The following is a 17352-nucleotide window of genomic DNA, read 5'->3' on the forward strand; positions in this document are numbered from 1 at the left end:
CAGGATAGAGAAAAACTAAAATAACACATAACTGAACAAAGCATACTGAGCAATGATATAATCTGAACATGATATAGATACTGAAAATACTGAATACTGAGCTAACTGAATGCAATGACCAAATTTATAACATGCTGAGATTGAATACTGACTGTACTGAAATATGGTCAATGCAATAGAGTCTGACTGAACTGTGGGAGCTACTAATAACCGACATAAAACCACATGAGCTAAATGTGGAGTCCGATGTATACGCCCCATCGAGAGGACCCAATATACCCGGCCAAAGGTATAAAGGCATGACTGGCGTGATCACTAAACTGATGTTGCCCACAGAGGGGACTTACACCTACGTGGCTCGTAGTTCTGGGACTATTTGGGTACGCTGAAACCCTAGTCCAACTTGGTATTATGCTACTCCCAATGAATTAAGTGGTTAACTAGTTATGACTGAATTTCTGTAAATACTGGATAGCTCGAACTGAACATGCAAACTGAGAATGCGACAATTAATCTGATAATGATGCATTCATAAACTGAGGCATGTAAAACTAAATACTGAAATATCTGACCTAGCATGTGTAATTCAAGAACTAAAGAAATACATAGCTAGGGTTCTGAAATTCATGCGATAAACTAAGCAATAACATGATAATCTGATTTGGAACATTTAAATAATTAATTCATGATGATCTGTTCAAATTCTAGAAACCCTAGGTCTGTTCATAATTATGGAATCAAGAATCTGACTGAATTCTAGGGACCTAATGGGCGAAAGGAACCCACTAGTGAAATCCCACATACCTGGTGACGAATTCCACGGAGAAATCTTTCGATTTCGAGGCTGGAACTGAAGAGACCTCGCTGCGTTCTTGAACTAGGGTTCTTGACCTTTTTCTCCTCTCTTGATTCTAATTCTTCTAAGTTTGATTAATGATTTGACTTAGGTAAGTTCTAGTTATGTTTCTAGGGTTAAAACTAATTAAAATCTCATGATTTAGGGTCTAAACGACGTATCTTAGGGGTTAAACGAAATAGGAAAAGACCAAAAGACCCTTAAATTAGCTGCTGTCGGAGTGACTGACGGATCTGACTGACGGTCCGTCAGTCAATCGACGGTCCGTCGATTGGGTCAGTAGGTCGAGTCTGCCCGACAGGGCTTCACTAAAACGGGCATAACTTTTTACTCGGAGGTCGAAATTTAGCAAACTCGGTGGCGTTGGAAAGATAATTCAATTATCTATCTAACCATATGTCATAGGACAGATAATTCATTTTGTGATAAAATTTATGATCATCTGAAGTTGACCCATCAGAATTTTCAGCTAACTGGCTGCTAACCTTCGATCTACGGTCAGACCTACGGACCGTGGATCGAACAACGGTCCGTTCTAGTCAATCGTAGTTCATGTCAGAGGCTGGGTAAAGGAGGTCTTGATCCACGGACACAGACCACGGACCGTGGTCTGATCTACGGACCGTGTGTCTGTCCGTGAGTCGAGACTTAACCAATTTTCTGAGTTGGCTGGGGAGGGGTTGCAGTGGCGAACCACGGACCACCAGCACGGGCCGTGGTCTGACCTACGGTCCGTGGATGGTGATCGTAAGTTGCACCTGCAACTTCTCAAAATCTGCATTTTTGTCTATTTTGAATACGGGGTGTTACAGATTGGCCTAATAGTCTACGGTGAATGAGGTTAACTAGTAGACAGAAAGCTTGTTCCTATTTTTCCTATTGATAACTGTGTATTATAGTGTATGACATTATAAGAAAGTAGAATAAGAAAAATGTAGAAGAATGTATGCAGTGCAAGTTATGCAGAGAAACATGTAAATAGGCTTATATTGCAGTGTGAAATGACAAACATTAACGAAAGAGCAAAAGGAGGGTACAGTTTTATGCTAGCAGAAAGACAGAGCAGACATAAGGATTTGTTTGACTGTGATTTATTTGACTGTGAGCAACATTGTTCATAATAAAATGTGAAAAGTCTAATTCTGTTTTTTATAGTTGAAAGGCAGTTTCATTGGATGTGAGTTGAGCTGTTGCAAGGAGTTGAAATAGGAAGGAGTAAAAAATTAGTGTTAGTGTGCAAAAGAGCTGCTGCTAACTGTGAAGTAATGAAATTAGTGAATTGTTGTAACTAAAATAAGCTAATTGAACAGTCAACATGAGAGGAGGAAGTAAAAAGAAATTGTTAACCAATTGATTTGAGCATGGATATGAACATGGATAGAGAGTTTTTAGCCCTGAATTAATGTGAGAGTGTGCAATGTTATGTCAGACATAAACAAAACAAAATAGTGAAATTTGAAAGCAGATAAGAGCAAGTGTAAAAGCAGCAGTATAACATAAGTATGACACTTACAATGTTTTACAGGAACTATGTGGATACGTGTATAACAGAAAGTAAACTACAGGTAAAAGTACAGACTTTTAGCAACAATCTTTGAAATATATGTAAATATGTGGAAGTCATAATCATTCTGAGCTATAGTTTGGTGTGAAAGTGAGATGTAGACTGACCTTTTACACCTTTTTGGTTGGTGTGGGTGGTTCAAATTTTGCCGGTGCATTTGAAGGACCAGCTGCAGCAGTTGTTGCCATCACTTCTACCTCACTTATTTCCAAAGGCTTTATCTTTTTAGAAGTCCTATCAGTAGTGCTCTGTGGAGTATGTTGTTTTTCCATGTAGGAAAGAATGGACAAAGTTGCATTCGTGGTATTTGAGCTGCCCCAAGATGACTTCCTTAGCTGAATTTCGAATACTTTGTTTGACAGCATCTCATGGACATGATTAAGAGACAATGATTGTCGCTGTAAATGTAACAAGTTAGAACAAACAGTTTAGAACAAAGCATATGTGGTCAAGTGTTTGTGCTGAAGATATATGGTATTATGACAATAAGTGTGTATAAGTAGCTAGTGGGAATGAGAGATAACCTTAGTGCAAGTTATGTCAAATATGTCTTTTGTTGTCATAGACAGTAATTTTTCTCCTAATTCAGCAGAGATAGATGCTGTGGTTGTAGCAGTATCGTCAATAAGATCAATTTGGAAGCTACAGCTGAAATGAAGGGAAGTTTGAAATATGTGTATAATATACGCTATGTTTTCTAGAAAGTGTAATTTAGAAGTAAAAAAAGTATAGTACCGAGGCACTAAGGATGTTTTCCGATTGCATTTTGGACATTCAAAATCCTTTCTATCCTTTGTTCGCTTCTTTTGTTTGCATCCTGAGAATTCAAGCACACAAAAGTCTTGGAACTCATCTAATATGGCCAGCTCTGCTTGAACATAGAACACTCCCATCTGTGGGAAGTTTTGATTATTTAGGCAAAGCTACAGAATGAGAAAATGAATAAGGGTACTGTCAAATGAGCAGGTTCAAGTATGACTTACAGAAGGTGTTGATGAGATTTCTGCAATAGAGATAAGTTGTTGGCTAGGAGGAGTGACTATCATGGGAGCGATAGATGAGCTTGTTGAGGTTTTATCTGATGGAGAACTTATCAACATTGTTTTGTTTTCTTTTGCCCTATTGTTAGAACAAATAATATGTTTAGTAGGTTCTTTACATGCAAAGTAAAGCTATAGAATTAATATGAAATGTGAGTACCAATTGAGGAGTGCCACTGCCTGTGGGTAATTTGGATTCACACGTACTGTGGAATTGTACCTAGTCTGCAGTGACAACCCTGTATAACACATAAGTTGTATATTGTTTTGTTATTATATAAAATTATGTTGGTAAGAAGTTGAGCGCATACGTACCTTGCTAAGTAGAGATTCCTATACTCCTTCCGAGGATTACAAGCAGATCTGTCTCTGTTGCCATTTTTGAGGAAATTTCATGTCCTTCTATTTCTCTGAAATCCTCCCAGAGAGTGAAGAGGAAGTGATTTTTCCTGAGAGTGTCAGAACATAAGGTCAGAAGAGTAAGTAGTATGCTAATGCTTAGCCGATAATTGATGATGTGAGTAGAGAAATGCAAAAACTGGTTACTTATTAAAAATATTTGCAGAAAATGGGAAAGCAGAATGTCAAATGTTATACTTACTGATTGTCACAAAGGGTAATTTCTCGACACCTATGATGACTACGATCGACGTTTTTTTGAGGACCACAATGAAGAACGATTGCCAGTATATTTGCGTATATAATACATAATGAAATGTTGCAAGTCTTGTGCAGCAGTAAAGATGTGTATTTCAGTCTGATAACAGCTAGTACGATGGATGTACCTATTTCAGCAGCAGAATCAACTATCAGATGAGGAATGCAGTCAAAGCTGGTGATATTCAGCTTGGTTGGCGATGGAAGTGGTTTTTCAACTTCATTAGATGCTTTGATTTGTTCAATTACTGTTTCTTTGTTAAGAATCCAGTAAAATTGATGTATTGGCTTGCCGTATGAAGTTGGTGAGACTTTCACTCTTGCAGTAGAGATGAGGTACGTATTGAGGAGTTTAAGCGTAGCTGCATACAGCTCGATTTCATCAGCGTACATAACTGCCCTAATTTGGCATTCCTGAAAGTAAGAGTTATAGAAAGTTGAGATTAACTAAGTTGAGAGGAAAAGAGCAATAGTCATAACATAAAATATAATAATGAGCTGACCTCTTCATCTTCCAAAATTAAATTTTGGAATGTACATTTCTTGTCAAGGCTTTCTCGTGGGCGTCCTATTTCGACAATTTGAACTTTGCAAATCCAATCTCGTGTTGCTGGTTCTATTTGGTCGATGTTCACTCTTAGTACCATGTTTGTAGGAAATATAGTTAACCAAATAGTAATATCTGCAGGATAACATGAATATTAAGTCAAAGTACTTGCGTTGTTGTGTTTTTATGAACAGGGCTGATTAAATTAGGGACATGCAACATTGTTTCATCTCTTTAGACAAAAGGAAAAAATGAATCGAATGAAAGCAACAGTGTGGAGTAAAATGGACCTTGCAGCTGTATAAATGAGCTTTTGTTGTAGTAACAAAGCACTAACAAACTCTTGTAAAAGCAACTTAGGACAAACACTAAAGCTAAAGTACAAACTTATAAAGGATGACATAGCATGTATCATACTATTTACTCTTGTTGCCATCTTCATCTGGTAACCATTTATGTGTTATTAGTTCTTTGTCAATGATGAGATACAACTGTACAATTGTAGAATGTGAAAGTAGGAGATTGATAATCGGATACAAACAAAGCACCTACAGCCCAAATGACCAAACAAAGTATACTACTTAAGAGTTGTACCTCTTACTATTGGGTCATATGAGATATAAACTGTGGAAACATAATAAACTTTGTATGTTAAAAAAACAAACAAACTGAAGAACAAATGAAAAGGAAAACAACAGTGTTGTCATAGTAGAAGTACAGTCATGTGTAAATCTGTTAGGGCCCTTTAGTGGAGGTCAATGAAGACATAAAATCAGTTAGCAGGCATTATTAATGTGCAAAGTACAATTGGACAATTCTTTTTTCACAGAAGATCTGTTACAGGGACAGAAAATGTTGCAGAATATTAAAACAACAACAATTATCTCTGAAAGTTCAGTCAAACCACTATGCATTTGGGAAAAACATTATGAAAATCTTTACTGAAGCCAGTATGTGATGGCTTATGTATGACTTAGTATCATGGAAGATACAGTTTGTAGAAGAGACCTAATCTGTTACATTTATATCCAAACGCACCATTTAGTCTTACCAAAAATGTTTCCTATTTTTCATAGAAACTCAATTTTCATGTTACTTTTTAAAATTTCAATAAAAAGAAACCAAAAAAAAAGACAAAAGAAAACAGCTATGCTGCAGATATTTTGATCATGTTGGGCATGAAGCTAAAAGTATACTGCTGGGCCCATGGTAGATCTATGAAAGATTGAATAGTATTGAAAGCATTAAATATGAGCCATCAAACAATAAACTCATAAGGGAGGCTATTACTTTGGCTTTTACATTTGCAATATCAGTACAAATGTAATACCATAGTAATTGACGTCCAGCTAATAACTGTAATTTTGATCTATTTTTATTTTCTGTTTTGGTGAGTAGCAGAATCTGGAAGAAAAATTGAAAATGGGAAGAGGGAAAAGATGAAAAGGGAAGAAATAATACCTGAGAAAGGGAGCAAAAAATTTTCTTGAATGAAAGGCTAGTAAATTTATGTTGTATGAGTATTATATATATAAGGGTAATATTATATATTATTATATATGTATATATATATAAAAATATGTATTACTTTACCCTTATCCAATTTGTTATTTTTATTTATTTTAGAAATATAGAAATTATAAAGGACCAAAAAACTACATGTGTCTTGTTAGAAATGCATGGGGTTTTGGTTGCCAATGAAATGGTGCCAAAAAAGACAGAAAATCAGTACATTTGGCAGTAAAAAAAAGAGACAAACTCATTACCTTTGACTACCTAATGTAATGATTTTGTCTGTTTTTTGACATTATTTCATTGGCAACCAAAGTTGCATGAATTTTGAAGAAGACAGTTGTAGTTTAATTGTTCTTTCTAAATAACGAAAAAAATATTTATCTATCTATCTATTTATCTATCTATCTATGTGTATATATATACTTTCTCTCTCTCTCTCTCTATATATATATATACACTCACACACAGACATCAAACCATGTGTCATCTGGTTAGTATGGTAGCAAAAATAGTATAGGATTAACATTTTGTTTCTACTGTAAAATTGAATGTAGGAACTGTTAGGCTAAAGGTAGATAATGCATTTCCGTAAAAGTAAAATACTTTTGAATGCCTAATAAGTTGACAAGCACACAGAGATTACTACTGCCTTTGCCTTTTCCTTTACTACATGCGAAAGTTCAATGATACTCCTTGTAGCTTTCTCCTATAGTAAGGGAAATTCATTAATGTGTATTTCACATTATTAGGGACTTTAAATGTGAATGATTTGAGCCTATATGATTACGGGCAGAATTAAGTATACTAAGTGGAACAAGCTTTGCCATTGAGATGTTGACGTAACAGGTGATGGTTTATTGTGAAGGAACACGGTAGATTGCGGTGGAGTTATACTTTGATGGCCAAAGTCAGTCTTTGTAAAGTGGAGAGCAGCAAGATTTTGGGGAAGAACATGTGTTTGAGCAGAGTATTCTAGCTGGCGTAGTGCCAAAAGAGCTACCCTTTTTTCAGTTGGTATTTTATGGTAAGAAATTGGGTTTCTCAGATTTTTGGCATTGTTTTTGGTAGTAGCTGTTTGTTCAGGCAGGATTGCATTCATTTTTCGTTTAGTGGTAGACAGTTAAGGGCAAGTATTTAGCTCAGTTCTTTCATTGAAGGTAATATCTTGGTGTTCAATTAGCGTCAGTCAACACAGAATAACATAGTACAATGTAGACTGAAGAATACAGCAGAACAGTAGCAGAGCTAAAAAAACTATAGAGCAGGAAAATGCAGAAACTTACGTTTGTCAGTCAGAAGTTTGTTCTCTATTTAACCAGCTGAAGAAGTGTGGGTTCGAAAATTCTACATAAGCTGTAGCAAGTATGCAGTGTATTAGTTAAAACTATGCAAAAGCGAAGATTCAAATGAAGATTGCATTCTTGAGACCACTCTAATTAACTACAAAGTCAAATGACAGCCTACCAAGAGTAGAGCATATATTAAAAGGCACATATGTGGTAAAGGCGCAAATAGCAGCCGTGTGTGAGGGTCAAGCATATATGGGGTTAATACATTGGGTAAAATTGTTGGATCTTCGGATAATTCCCAAAGTTAACTGTCTTTTTAGTCTAGAGGACCTGGAGAAAGAAGATCGTCTCGTTCTTTCAGCTAATCTACTGTAGTTTATTCTGCAAATTAAGAAGTTGTTCTTTCCTGTTGAATTATCTTTCGTTGACCTATTGAGTACATATTTGTTATGGACATCAGCAATGTAGAAATCCCAGAAGCAGTAAGACATAGACTGGAGTTTTCCTCTAGTTTGACACGACATATATACTGCAAATCAATACTAACTAAGGCAACTAACAAAAAAATTGACTGACATTTGGGCATTAGTACAGGGAACTCCTACAGTATATTACATTGATTTGTTTAGAGGGCATTACCTTTATATCATATAACCCATTTAGGTATAATTACATTTGATAAGAGCCCTTTTGTTCCCACTGAAATGAATATAGAGAGTAGAAGAGAATGACTAAATATACAGTAAGATCTGCTTATGTAAAAGGGCACGAACTTAGTAGGCAATTTAGTCCTAATAAGCTACAGATTTTTCTCATCACAACAATTGCTTTGACTTGATGATTTTATAATATGTCTATGTCATTGATTGCAGTGTGTATAATTCAGAAGTCATTTAATTTGATAAGAACTACAAGAGAGCAAACAGAGATCCAACTAATTGTCCAGGAAAGTAAGGAAAATGAGCAGAGCAAAGGCAGACAACATACCTTTGTTAGCTTGGAAGATCGATGAACTCCAAAGAAGCTTTGCATATTCACAGATGTAGAGGAAGAAACAAATAACAGGTGGCAGCTGCAATGGAGGTACCAAGTAGGTATGAATAGAAGAGAGCCTTGAGTTGTTGCAATGTTTAAATGACGCGGAAACCGAAAAGGCAAAATAGAAGTGGCCTTAATTTTTTATCTATTTACAGAAGTAGCCTTAAACGTACATGTGTAAGCAATTTATTGATTTGGTCGGACTGAGGAAACCCTCACTTATTAAGAATCGCAATTTACTCCTAACAAGCTACACACTTTTGTCATGAGAAGAATTGCTTTAAGTTGATGATTTTATAATATGTCTATGTCATTTATTGCACTGTGTATAATAAAGAAGTCAATATAATTTGATAAGAACTACAAGAGAGCGAACAGAGATCCAACTAATTGTCCAGGAAAGAGAGGAAAATGAGCAGAGCAAAGGCAGGCAGCATACCTTTGTTAGCTTGGAATATCGATGAACTTGAAAGAAGTTTTGCATATTCACACAGAATGCGCTTAAGACAAAAAAAGTATGTACTTTTGATGGAACTGACAGAGTTAGTTAACTTAGTTTTCAAACTCTATTTTCCCTGGTGGTAAGAAGTTGAGCAAGCACATTCATAAAGACCCTATGCTCTTCCACTAAGGTGAAGCTGCAATGAAGTATGGTTGATACAGTTTGTTAAATGAACAATAATAAATTCTATAGATAATGAAGACGTTTGAACTCTTCTGTTGATACACTATGCAACATATAGAAGTAAATATCTTGGTCAAGTTACACAAAAAAAGGATTGATATTGTGAAGACAGAACCAAAAGGATTGATATTCTCAGTTGTCAAAGAGAAAAAAGTTGAGATATGGGTTGAATAGCACAATTAAGAACAGAAATGTAAGAACAAGTGTGAGAAATCATCTGTACCTGCTTGTTCTGAATGGCGTATTTTATTTTGTATGTTGGAAACATTGGTATTCAGTTGAGCAGAACCACCAGCAGAAAGCATGGGATCTGATGTCTGGACATTAGGACAATTAACCAGATTAATTTTTGTAGAAATGAAGTCTGTGTTACCATTGCCTGCAGCTACAGACATGTGACCATGTTAATCGTAGGCTTTGAAATCAAAAACAAAGGAATACAAACCACATTCACTGCATGCAATTACCATATGAGTGTCTACCACATTCCCAGTTCCACATAAATACTTAAGAGTTAGGTTTAGGTCCAAAGCCAAGCAAAAATTACAACATGCATGCATAGATAAGTAAAGCTTAAGCACAGCAGAAAAACCATGAGTCAATAACTGTAACTCCCTAATCGAAATTGAAAATCATACAAAAATTGAGTACATAATTGTAAAAAAAAAGGAGAACAAGACAGATATAAGCATAATAATACCTTGATCTCTTCATTTACCACTGACATTTCCATTTGCATTTGCAGTTGAATCAACTGATGGAGGCGCAGGTGGTGACAACTGCTTTTGTTGAAGATGTCCATCGGCAGCAGAAGCTTTAGTATTCACTTCTACAACATCATCATCCCCGGCTTCCAAATCTTCTAGCATTTTTTGGATGAGTGAGACATGCACAACACGATTTTTAGCAGCTTCTTTCTCCTAAAGTCATACTGTACTTTCAAACTGTTTGAACTTTTCCAAATACATGTTTAGTTTTGCCTCAACTTCAGCTTCTTCATTTTTTAGCTCCTGATTTATCGTTTGCATATCCTTTAATCGATGGAGAATCGATTGAAGGATATGTAGAGGAAAAATGAGGAGGAAAAAAAATGGAAAAGCTAAAGTTGAGGCAAAATTGAAGTTATATTTGGAAAAGTTGAAAGAGCTGGAAAGTAGAGTATCACTTCAGGAGGAAGAAGCTGCTAAAAATCGTGTTGTGGATGTCTGAGTGATCCAAGAAATGGTAGAAGATTTGGAAGCAAAGGATGATAATGTTGTAGAAGTGAATAGTAAATCTTTTGGTGCCGATGGAGATCTTTATTAAAAGGATCTCTGCTAAATGTGACTCAGTTTTTACAGATTCAAAATCTCTCTTAAGATTTTGAATTTTTGTCCACATGTGTTTTTCGTGGTCTGTTAAAATTCCTTTAACCAGAGAGAACTCCTTAAGATGAAAAGCCAATTTTAGATATGAAATCAGTTCCGGTATAGGGGAAGTTTGCGAAATAGAGGAGGAAACTATTGGTTTCAAATTGTACGCCTTTCTTCAGTTTCACGTGCTTGTGGTAAGCGAGTTAATCACCGATTTTGTCTCAGCAGTCATGGCAAAACCTATTGAGAGTAAAAAACCTAAAATTTTGTGAAGAGAGAAGAGAGTTGTTACTGTTTCGCAAGATGAACCGTGAGAGTGAACCTCTGGTGCTGCTAAAGAAGACGTTTGGTGAGCAGCTTAACCCTAAAAGCCCAAATTGAGTTAAGGCAAATACGAAAACATACCAAAGATGCAAAAAAGGGAAAAAATTCAAATTAAAGTAAGACAGAAGATTAAGCGATGTAAAATATATTAATATTGAAAATGACCATATTAACAAAAATACATTCCCTCACAATGTCAGTTCATATCGTGAGAGATAAAGGTTGATTGACCAGGACATGGGCCATGTGATAGGGCAATAAAAGACACTTCATTTGAACATGATTATGTTAACACTTTAAGAGTGAATCTATTTTGTAGGTCAATTACTGTCTTCTATGTCTTGATATTCAAGAATTCAATGGTAACAAATTGATTGGATTTGGAGAAAATACCGATCCATAAATCATATTGACATAGGTTAAAATAATTGTACCTTGTGCTTATTTAGAAGTGCCACTTCTAAAGGACTAACATAGCTTAAAATAATTGTACCTTGTGCTGAAAATGTGATGAGACAAATAAGGACATTTTTGGTATTGTGAAGATTACTTTTGGTGAATTCATTGTAATAGAGACTTTTGTACTCTATTTGGTCAGACAACAAAATGAGCACGGAATTTCTGTACCAGCTGATCATTTTGATTGTAGTTAAACTCAGTAAATTAATGCGCTGAAATATCCCCTATGTTTCATGGATAATCTATTGATCCTATCCTACCATGGTAGCCGCTACTTCATTTTGTATTTAATATGGTTTACTAAAAATGTTGTAAAAGTATTAAGGTACTATGTTTATTTTGCACAAATTTATTAGTTCATTGATACTTATTATTGTATGAAAGCTGGTACAGCTGTGCAGGCATGAGGAAAATGCATCAAAATGAATGTATTCCAGCGAAAGTAAGTCAAATTTGCAGTACTATTATTAGCTGTTCTTTGTCGTTTTTGTCCTTGTCATTATTATAATCATGACGCAAAAAATGCCTGTAAGAATCTCTGTCTATATAATCCACTTTGCTGCCAGTTTAATGGAAGAGGAGAGAAAAATGAATGGTCCTTTTATAACTTAGTATAGACCTTGACTTAATGACTATAGTAGTGCTATAATGTCATACGAAACTTAGAATCTACATTTTGGTAAAGAAAGCACCTTTAACAACTTAGGGAAGAATATATTTTAATATAAAGTGAAGGAAGGTTCAGCTTGTTTGGTAGAATAAAAAAATAATACAAATTTCTGTCGTAGTGAGATACTACAAGACATTTATAAAGTACTTGTTACTATTAGGCATTTGATTCGAAAACAAGATTACGTTATTTGTAGAAAGCTCCATTACCTGCAAGTCATGAAGACTGTCTCCATATTTTGGATTCGAAGAAGTAAATTAGTGAATAACAGACTATTTGTCATAACTTCAAGAAGTTCCGCCGAACGTAGATATAGAATTAATTGAAAAGAAAACTGTAACTCGGACTTTTTACAGAGAAAAGTTAATATATCAAATTGACCTGCTGGATTCACATATCCAATGAAAATTAGTAGTTTGGAGCAAAAGTACGCTGTTGAAAAATCCTTAGTACTATAGAAGAGAAACATCGACTTGTTTTATTGCATAGCAAAAGCATAAAGAAATGATTCAACAATTGTTCAATTGAGAAGCAGATGGGAAAAAAGAGTTTTTGAACAAATTTACACGCACAAATAGATAAGCTGAAAGAGAAGCAAGATGTGATGCATGTCCAAACTAAATATAGGCAATAAATGATATTTTGGCAGATGCAATGAAGAACAAAAAATAAGAAGAACAAAGACAGAAGAGAAAGAATAAAAAGAAATTACGATGTGGGGGTACCTGTCCTCATCAATAATTGTTGTGTTTTAAAGCTTAATGTTCAGATATAGATGAACTGAATGCAGTGTTCCTCCAATAGCAAAATCGTTCTTCAATTCCACGGTCACTTCTATGCCCAGCAGATTGTTGGAAGTATGGAAAAAAAACTACAGGAAAACACAATGGACCAAGGGTAAAATGAAGTTAGAACATAGATGAAATAAACTCTTGAGAAAAATACATAAAACGCAGAGAAATGTATAGTTGTGAAATTAGTCAGACCTCGAAATCATCAGATGTAAATAGAGGTGAAATTGAGAGCAAAGTAATATCAAGTATTAATTGTTACTTATCTTTAAAAAAGCCAGCTAAAGTAAAATGATCTGAAATTTAAGAATGTGTAGCATGAGGGTGGTTAGTTGTTACATTTGTTGCTTTTAAAAGTATCATGAGAATGCTTTTCGAATAATTTCGTCATAAACTGCATTATATGTAGAATGATCATTTGTGTCCTCTACTGTAGGCGGGCGTATTAATATTTTTACGTTGTCTGAACATTTTGCTCGAGATAAAGCAACATAAAGTTGTCCATGTGAAAAAACTGGTTCACGCAAATATATTCCAACAAAATCTAATGTTTGACCTTGAGCTTTGTTTATAGTCATAGCAAAACATAACCTTATTGGAAATTGTGTTCTTTTGAAGGGAACTGGTAGCTTCTCATCTTGTGATGCCAGTAATGGTATCTTTGGAATAAAAACATGTTTATTTTTAAAATCACCACTGGAAATAGTAGCACTGATAACATGTGACTTAAAATCATGACATATCAATCGTGTACCATTGCATAAACCTTCAGTAGGATTTAAGTTTCTTAATAATATAACTGGACAATTTTTTTTCAAAGTTAATCTATAAGGTGGTAAGTTAGCAGGATGTAAGGTGTTCAAGAAATCTTCAAATTGGCACTGATCATTTGGTTCTATTGTTTTATCAATAACTATATAGACTGTAGCATCATCGGGAAATCTATGTATAAGCATGTCATTTATTTCATGAACAAAATCATTTTTTGTTGTCAAAATAATACGGGAAGTTATAAAAGATGGATTAGAATATAATGTACGGAAATCAGGATAAGTTACATTAAACAAAAGATTCAAAGATTCTATTTCATGTGTAAAGGGAATGACAAAATTATTGGGAATTTCAATTTTGTTGCAGTTGTTAGTTTTTTCTTGTCCATTTCCAATTCTCATTAAATATGCACAAAATGCTGGATCTTTTTTTGCACACATGTTTTCAAATAAGCACAATTTTTCGAGATGATTCCAAATATGGGAGTATAATAAACTTTGACCAATAAAGTCTTCTTTTTTCCCATTACGAACAACAGGAAGTGTTTGTCTAAAGTCTCCCCCAAAAACTACAACTTTTCCACCAAAAAGTGTTTTTGTATTCATAAGATCTTTTAAAAGTGTATCAAGAGCTTCAATGGTTTTTTTTTTGCCATTGAGACTTCATCCCAAACAATTAACTTTGAATCTTGAATTAGAGTCGCTAATGAACTTTGTTTACTAATATTGCAAGTGAAATTTTCATCGATGTCAATAGGAATTTTGAAACGTGAATGAGCTGTTCGTCCTCCTGGAAGTATTGAAGCTGAGACACCAGAACTTGCAGTTGCTAAAGCTATGCATCCTTTTGTTCTTATAGCAGCCAACAAAGCTTGATAAAGGAAAGTTTTTCCTATTCCACCAGGACCATCAATGAAAAAAACTCCTGATTTATTGGAATATACTCTTTCAAGAATTATGTCATATGCCCTTTTTTGTTCAACATTTAATTTGCTTTGTAGATGTATATCTTTTTCAGAGACTATTATATTTCTTTCGAAATATATTTCTTTTGCCTCATTAGTTGTTTTAGAGAAGTTAACATTTCCAAATATATCTTTAAATTCAATTATGTTATGTCCCATTTGAAAGTAGAATTTCATTGATATGATTTAAAACTAATTGGTGGATATCTTTTTTTGTAATAGTTGAAATAATTTTAAAATCTTCTGACATAAAGTCTTCATATTTTTTCCAAAGATCTTTTGGGTTACCAGGATTACAATAAACTAATAATGTTGCAAATAATCTTCTTAAACTATAAGACATTTGATAGCTTACAGCTTTAGACATACACTCAATTAAGTTGTTATCAGAATGTAATAAGCCTCTTTTTTTTGCAGCTTCTCTAAATGTAGCGTAGCATTTTCCATCCATTGTACGTAGATCTTCGTACGATTTTGGTCCTCTTATGTTCATTAGAAGCAACCTAAGATAATATCTTTCTCCTTCGGTTGGATGACATGTGACAATACGTCCAATAGTAAGGCGTTGTTTTCGACGTGACCACATTTTGTATGATGATGACCATACAAAGTGTTGGGGAAACTCTTTATATAGTAAATTCAGATTCATAGCATCGTTATTCATTTTGTTCATAAGAAAAAATTATGTTAACATCGTTTTCTTTATCATTGGATTGTTTATTATTTGATCGATAGTTTGGTTATTTTTGAAAGAAACAAATTTTTGTCCATCATGATGCAATTGTAACTGGCAAACACTTGGAGTCATTTCACTTATTGAAAAAGCAAATAGACGCCACACAGCTTCTGGAGGAGAAACCCATCTAGCAGATTGGTATTCTTTGATTTCATCTATTTCTACATTAGTATCATTATTATGTACAAAGAATGCAATTTTGTCATGTCCTTTGTAAATATATTTGTAAATGTATTCGATAACCTTAATGTCAGAACATATTTCAACATTAATATGACAACCGAATTTCTTTAGTAAAAATGGATTGTACGGGACAATCCAAGAATTATCAATGTTGTGTCCTCTAACTTTGATTGGTGTGATCATTTTTGGTCTTTTGTAAAGAGGATAGAAATTCTTTCCTTTGGTTGTTTGTTCAGTAAGTTGTTTTGGATATTTAAACTTACATTTTCCTTCTTTTTGCATGCAAGAATTTGTAGGATTTAAATACCCACAAGGACCATGGATCATGTGCTTGGTCACAAGTTTGTGTAGATGATGATCAATATGAGGATCAGGTAATTCAGCGCATACAGTTTTATCATATGATTGTGGTGTTAGCAAATTATATCCATCCATAAGTATAATGAGAAAATGGGCATGTGGAAGACCTCATTTTTGAAACTCAATTGTATACATAAAAGCTGCAATCTTTCCAAATATATTGGTTTGTTGAATATCTGTTTTAAGTTGTTCTACTTTTGCTCTGAATACTCTACTAACTAAATCAGGTCTATTTTGAACTTCTTCCATTGGCTGTAAATGTTCTTGTATTTCAGGCCAACAAGGATTACAAGTCATCGTCAAAAATATTTCTGGTTTTCCAAAATGTTGTACCAAAGCAATGGCATCCATATATCTTCGACGCATATCTCTTGGGCCTCCTATGAAACTACCAGGAAGGAATTTTTGTCTGTCAATATTGGAAGCCTCTCTTTCTCTTTGCCTCAATAAATCAATAATTCCTTGAAAGGCTTCAACTCTAAATAGATCCTGATTAAATGAAACAAAATCTAATCTTTGTGTCTCAAGTTTGATATATTGGTCAACTATGTATTGTTGAAATACCCTTCCAGAATGTAAAGTTTCATTTGGTTCTTCATCTCTTATTTGAATTTTATAACAATAATATTCATGACAAGAAACAGTCTCTCTTTTTCTTAATCCTTTTGATAAAACTGTAGATTCAATGTGAAGGAGTCTATCAATAGAAGTGATGTTTTTTATACTTGGTAGTTGCTGAGATTCACAAGAAATTTGGGTTTTGGAATAACTATATGTCTTGTTGAATTTTTTAATACCACAATGCCAGCCATTTTGACCATAAGGAAACAAAAGTGGATATTGTAATGGGTCATAACATCCATAATAGTAATTGACCAATTGGGTTTTGTTACTATGAGTGTAAATGCGAATATGTGGTGTGGAAATTTTATCATTTAATTGATCTTCAATCCAAATTGCCCCAACTTTAGATGCAGTTGGTAAGTTATATGTTCTTTGGTCTAAATTGGAACTTGAGTTTAGAGCAATGTAAAATTCAGATAAATTTGGAACAACTGTTAGCGATCTAAGAAAAGTAGAATAAGGATTAAGTTTGAGCATATCGATGAGTTTTGTAACAATTAGCTCATTAAGATTATCTGATAATGTCATTCGATTTGTTAGCTCATTTTCATTATCATAGAAATATAATTGTAAATTTTTTTCTTTTCCTGTTGAGGGTATCAAATCATCAATGAAGTGATACATTTGTCCTTGGACCTTAAATGTATAGATGCCACAATTTCTCTTTGCTAATTCTCTATCATAACGTACTCCAAGTGAAGTGAAGGCAAACATATTATTGTAGGCTCTACTGTAAGTGCGAAAATGTTGACATTCTTTGGAGTCACCCAAGAACAAATTTCGCAACTCAGTAGGCATCCTATGAGAAGTTAGTCTAATTGATCCATTATCACAACAAAAACCTGGTGATTTATATTGAAACCTTTTTGCTACACAAAATTTGCAATTTGGAACTTTCTTTAAAAGCAAGTAATCTTTTGGCACTAA

General features: G+C 34.2%; 1 protein-coding gene and 1 pseudogene across 1 annotated transcript in view; one reads left to right on the forward strand and one right to left on the reverse strand.

Moving 5' to 3' along the window:
* The window catches only part of LOC125863201 (mitochondrial import inner membrane translocase subunit TIM23-1-like), an 87594-nt gene that overhangs the window by 21291 nt on the left and 48951 nt on the right, over positions 1 to 17352 (forward strand). The window lies entirely within an intron of this gene.
* Positions 2492 to 7497, reverse strand: LOC125863196 (uncharacterized; annotated as a pseudogene).

The sequence above is a fragment of the Solanum stenotomum genome, chromosome 4 (assembly GCF_019186545.1).
Source record: "Solanum stenotomum isolate F172 chromosome 4, ASM1918654v1, whole genome shotgun sequence".
NCBI lineage: Eukaryota > Viridiplantae > Streptophyta > Magnoliopsida > Solanales > Solanaceae > Solanum > Solanum stenotomum.